The 6254-nt window shown below is 40.9% G+C and overlaps 1 pseudogene; it reads left to right on the forward strand.

The window, feature by feature from the left end:
• Positions 1 to 266: 266 nt before the first annotated feature.
• Positions 267 to 1046, forward strand: LOC148025074 (germin-like protein 8-2 pseudogene; annotated as a pseudogene).
• The last annotated feature ends 5208 nt before the right edge of the window (positions 1047 to 6254 follow it).

Below are 6254 nucleotides of genomic sequence, written 5' to 3' on the forward strand. Positions count from 1 at the left end.
GCGGACTAGGTCAGGAGGGATGAGGCTTATATAATTACAGTTAACAGCCAGAAGTGATTCATGCATAGCTGCGCAGGACCTCAGAAGCCATTGGGTGCCAATGCAATATAACAAAAAGTAGCGCTCAGTAGCGGCCAAGTGATACGACATTATTGTCCAAGAAAAAAAAGGGGAAAGGAAACTAGTATTTGTTGAGCGACTAGCGCATTGCACGTCTGCATCCTGCACTCATAATTGTCTCATATTAAAAGATTGAGGTAGTTAACATGGCCAGCCCATCAAGAATAGTGAGACATGATCGACCGCAGCTGGGCGCCGTCTGGATTATGTTGGCGATGATGATCGTCATTCAGCGCGTGGCAGCGGCGGACGAGGACCCCTTGCAAGACTTCTGCGTGGCCCTCATGCCCGGCGGCGATGATCATCAGTCGTCGAAGGATGCTGAGCAGCTGCAGCAGCTGATCACTATCAATGGGCTCGTGTGTAAGAACCCGCAGCAGGTGAAGGCCAAGGACTTCACCTCGCAGCTGCTCCGTAACAAAGGCCCCTTCAACAAGGCCCTCGGAAGCGCCGTAAACCTGGCCACCGCCCTCAACTTCGGGGGGCTCAACACGCAGGGCCTGTCCTTCGCTCGAATCGACTTTGCGCCCAACGGCCTCAACCCTCCACATGTCCACCCTCGCGCCACCGAGGTCCTCTTCCTGGCGGAGGGCTCCCTGGTGGTGGGTTTCGTCTCCACCAACGCCAACACCCTCTTCCAGCAGACCATCCGGAAGGGCGACCTGTTCGTCTTCCCCCGCGGCCTCATCCACTTCCAGCTCAACCCTAGCAAGGACATGCCCGCTCTCGCCATCTCCGCCCTCAACAGCCAGAACCCCGGCACATCGCAAGTCGCCCCGGCCCTTTTCGCTGCTAACCCTCCCTTCCCGGAGGAGGTTCTGCAGATCGCCTTCGGCCTCCGCAACGACAAAGACGGCGATCAGGAGGAGGTGGACCGGCTCAAGAAGAGCGTCGCCACCACCGTCATGCAGCAGCAGGCATATTAGATGATCAATTAAGTATGAGGAAGAAACTACCGATCATTACGATAACACGCTACTGAACACAGTTAGAAAATTAGACAGAAACTACTCGCTAGAATAAGACCAACCATTTTGTGTGGATCCTAGCTAGATCAGTCATCACCATCGTTTTTGTAATACACTAGTGTATAATTTTGACAAGAGTTACCAAACATATTAAACGTACTATGTTGATCTCACCTTGAGCTTGAGCAGTTTTAATTTATGTATCATTACCAGTAAGTATTCATTTTTTGGGGAGGTCACTCATGAATATATGTATGCCACTAAGTATATCATGAGGACCATATTCTTTTGAGTGATTGTGCGATTTTTTGGGAGGGTGGAATGGAGTGAAACATTTCTTCCTTGTTGAGTAATGAGAGGTAAGGTTAAGGATCACAAGTAATCAAGGAATTCTGTTTGTATCTTGCATGACGCCGAGCACTTGTAGATAGCCTAGGCACTAATTTTTCACTGCATTCATTTTTTTGTGTGGAGCATTGGTTGTATGATTGCATAGCATGGGTTTGACTTTGCATTTCTTCTCAAATCATGTGTGATGGAGCACAAAATTCATATTCAAAAGCATATTTTTACTACAGCACATTGCATGAAACTGAAAGCAAGCAAACCAAAGGAGACTATCATCAAAACAGCAATTGTAGGTGCTATGATGGAAATAGGATGATATATCAATGAGAATATCAATATTGAGGATTTTAGTATCTTGAAGTTAATTAATCGAGGTGCTTTTTGAAGGGCATTTGTTACACGAAAGCGAACAACTCGAGACCTTTTTGGAATCAAAGTTCTGCAGAAGATTGATATGATTTGGGAGAATGTAGTAGAGAATACCTTAGCTGAGCATGACATATTAATTACAATATGCAATCCTTTTGTGGAATGCTTGAGAATTATGACAATTGTAGGACTTGTATTAATTGTCATGATGGAAAATCGAGGAGCAACATGAGGTCAATCTTGATAAGCAAGCTCCATGCTATGGTTCTAGCACAAAAATGGATCCTCCAATGAAAACCAAGGTTTTGTATTTGCCTCAGTTGTGGATCATCAACATACTATGCCTTATCAGAAAGTAAAAGATAGCACATAAGCCAGCAATTTGCCATCAATTAGCGCCATTACTAAGGCCTTGCTTGTGACTAGAAGACAACTTCAATGACAAACAATTGTATTTTCTCTATGAGCGAGCTATGAGCGTAGGAAGGAAGCCTCCAGTGTTGACAAAATAAAGAATGCAAGAACATTGTGAACCACATTTAAGTTTTTAAACAAATGCCCCAAAAAGTTGTTTCATGTGGCCTCCTAGTGGGATTCTTGCACCTAGTGAAGCTACTGTGGCTACTATTGTGAAGTTCATTGAATCACCTAAATAAGATCATACAAAAAAGATTATGCTTTGCATTTGAAAGAGAGAAATTGTAGTGATTACCAAAGCTGATGTTGAGCTAAAGTTGTGCTCACAAAGGAGCACAAGGGAACCTTGTTAGTGGCCAAAGTAAGAGATGAGGTGGCAACCTTTTTTTTTAAAAACATAAGGGTGAAAATCATTACCTTAAACAAACTCAATGAAATGCATAAAGCTTTTTATGTTTTTTTGAACATGGAGAAGTGAATCTATAAAAGGGACGAGGTTGGAGAAACTAAGGGCCCTTCTCTTGAGTTTTTTCTTACTTTTTATGAGAGAAGAGAGTCTCAGATTGCAAGGTTTAGTGTGTCGAATTTCTACAAGTTTGATGTTGAGGGGTTGGTGTTTAATCACATCCATTATGAGGCATGAAGATTGTATGCAATTGTTCCTTCAAGCTCATATTTTTAACTTTGCTCAAAGGTTTTAGATACTCTACATGGTGTATGTTTTCGGTGTCATTGAGGCTACAAGAAGAGGTATAGTTGTTGTATATTCTTGTTTCGTTTTCCTAGTGTTTTGGTTTATGATTTGAAAATATTCTTTTCAAGTATAGTATTTAGACAAAGTCAATTACTTCACTGACACTCCTTGTTGTCTCATTTTCAAGTTGTGTGAGATGCTTGTCTCTAATCCTGCTCGAAAAACAATGGGTGTATGAGTTTGATCCCCACATATCACATCTCCCAAGCCACGAATCTACTTGCATCTAGTAATACTCTCTTTAAATTACTTATACTTTTCCTAATCTCTCTCTATCTCAAGAAAGAAAAAATACAAGACTGATCAAAGCAACACAATCTAATGCTATTGATCCTTTGCATGTATCACCAAGTATTCTAATGATGAAAGAAAAAGGAGAGAAAGAAGATGAAGAGTTTTTGCACTAAGCTTCCTCCTTCACTCTCTCATAATTTCACACCTCATTCTCAACTCTAACTTCAAACTCAAACCTCTTACGATGGATAGAAAAAACAAAAAGAAAAGCAACAAGAAGATATATTGTTGGAGATAATACAATGTGCATGGGTGTAATGATATCTAATACGACCATGATAATACAATGTGCATGGGTGTATTGATATCTAATACGACCATGATAATACAATATGCACGGGTGTAATGATATCTAATACGACCATGATAATATGATGTCCATGGCATGCATAGAGTACTTATAGAGACATACAGAGCAAAAACAAAACAAAGACAAAGGCTCTATAGAAGGTCAACAACGGGTCTATAGTACTATACAGAAGGTCATTAGAAAGCATTTAACTCAACTAAAACCATCAAGAATCATTTAATAAGCTTCCAAAAAATCTTAAACTCCATTGAATCATCATTCCAACCTCTTATATAGAAGGAAAATAGAAAAAAACAAAAGCTAAATAGAACCAATCAAACACTCAATAGAATCTTTCAGCACATCATATCTCCACTGAAAAACATCATGAGCTTCTCAAATCTATTCAACCTTGTCCCAAAACTCTGTCAAAAACTTATAGAACAATTGTAACGTGTCCACTAGTATCATCCAGGACACGTCTTAGCAGTCCATCAGAAAGGATGTCTAGAAAATTCCGCCCGGCACTCCCATGGAATGTTATGGGTTTTGTGATCTAGGTCTTCCCGCGTCTGCCACGTAGTGGAAGTATCCTGATCGTTCCCACTTAGGATCGACCGAAATTAGGATTTTCCTGATTGGTCATTAGCTAACAGCAACTAGCGTCAGACCCGAGCGAACTACTTTACGCAGAAACGCCAGGTCTGAAGCGGATTCACGCTGCACTTGGTTCAAGGAGAATGGGAAACGAGAGGGATGCAAAGCTCAACCCCTCTGCCATAAGGCATAGTCCCATTCCGTTCCCCTAAAACAGCGTAAATTGGGTAAGACGTAACTCTAGGTCATCGCTCTCGTTATTCGTTTTGATGATCATCCCGCTGTTCTTCGAGATTTTTGAGAAAAGTTCCCGGCTAACGGAGACCACCCAACCGTAGGACGGGCCCATGGCCCATCCTCCGCACTTTCCTCGGTTTGTTTTAGTTATGTAATTATCTAACACATTATTTTGACATATAACAATCAGCTTCTTTAATTAATCCTATTAAGCACTGGTTCCTTCACGTAATCTTATCACGTGACATAGAAAAACAATATCAAGCAAGTTTTTTTTTAAAAAACATTTCATCATTTTATCTTTGAAATACGAGGAGTTCCACCTGTAGGCTTGTCCATAATCCGCCCGAAGGCTATCCAATAATCCATAGTGATTACTATTCCAAGCTTCTGCCCGTAGACTAGTATGCGGGCCTTGAGATCCAATCCTGAGTCACATTAGCCTCTTGTGCAGGACTCAAAAGGCGAGGGATTTACGGCCAGAGCCCCCCCTGGCACCCAAGCGTCCTCCTTCTCCAAGTAGAACTCAACGGAGAGACCTCTCGCAGCGGGTTCGGTCCACGTTCCCGGCGCGGTCAACAACCCCCTTGGTTAGGGTCAGGCAGGTAGTCGGGGGTAATTGAAGCTACCTCTCCCTTCAATCCTTTAACCTGAAGTATAGGTACTCATTTAATTTGTAATTCATAATTCAAACAGAGCCCTAAAATCTCTAGAAAGCACAAACATTTCCGTTAATCAACCGAGTTGTTTGGCAAACTGCTAAGGAAGTGTTCTTTCCTTTTTGAGTGTATCAGCACTCGTTCCCAAGGTGCCTTGTAAATTGGCAAGATCCTTTACATTCCGGTGTAGAGCATACCTTATTAACCCAACTTGGTCAACCCTAAAGTTCCTTAGATACGCTAGTTTCCAGTTTACAACTTTCATTATTTAGAAGGATATCCAAAAATACGTCCTTTTTGCAAGATAACTTGCGTAGGGATCTTCCATCCTTGATGAGGGTTTTTACCCTTTCTCCTTGTGAATCAATTACAAGACTAAATGATTTCGTACTTGTTGCGCAAGTCCTGCGATGGAATAATCTGTTTTAGATCCTTTAAGCTGACGTATGTCAGGCCTAGGGTTTCTTTTTTTAAAGAACCTTAGGGACAAACCCTAGTTCCTTATCTTTACGAATTTATTATCCCTACAGTAAGAAAAGTAGTCAAGTGCTTAGGGTATGAATATTTCTATGTTTAGATTGGTTTGGATAACTTTTGGAAGGTAATATTAATCGTCTTGTCACAGTTTTACTATCCTTGTGACAATTTACTTTTCAGTCAATACAGTTCAATTTAAATTTCCTTTTTCCTTGCAGATGAACTCTTGCCAAATAACAAACATTTCCCTTGCTACGATGTGCAAATAGCAATGATAACTTCCTAGTAATTTGAGCAACGAAAGAAACCTTTCATGAATTTAATCATTTACAATGATTCGTTGTGAAAGGAATAAGACTAATGGTGCAAGATATAATTTCTATATCTTTAGGATTTAACTACAATATACTACTATAGTAAATGGATAATCTTGCTCGTAATTTATAATGCTTGATACAATTCGAAGGAAACTAAGTTCTATACATTATCATTCATTCAAATAAGCTAAAATCCTTCATTATAAATAACTCGGACAAATATATCCTATCCCTAACAATTTCCCTTTTTGCATGATCGACTTAAAAACCGAATTAAAGCCAAGAAGAAAAACCTGGTTTTGGGGTGAGATATCCATATGGATACCGTGAGATGATCCTCCCGCGGCTACGCCTTGGACTTTCTTAGGAGGCATCGCAATTGTAGTCCTTCAGACGTAGAAAAAGCTT

This window comes from Lygodium microphyllum, chromosome 15 (assembly GCF_053477565.2).
Source record: "Lygodium microphyllum isolate KBCC chromosome 15, Lygodium_microphyllum_v1.1.10, whole genome shotgun sequence".
Classification (NCBI taxonomy): Eukaryota; Viridiplantae; Streptophyta; class Polypodiopsida; order Schizaeales; family Lygodiaceae; genus Lygodium; species Lygodium microphyllum.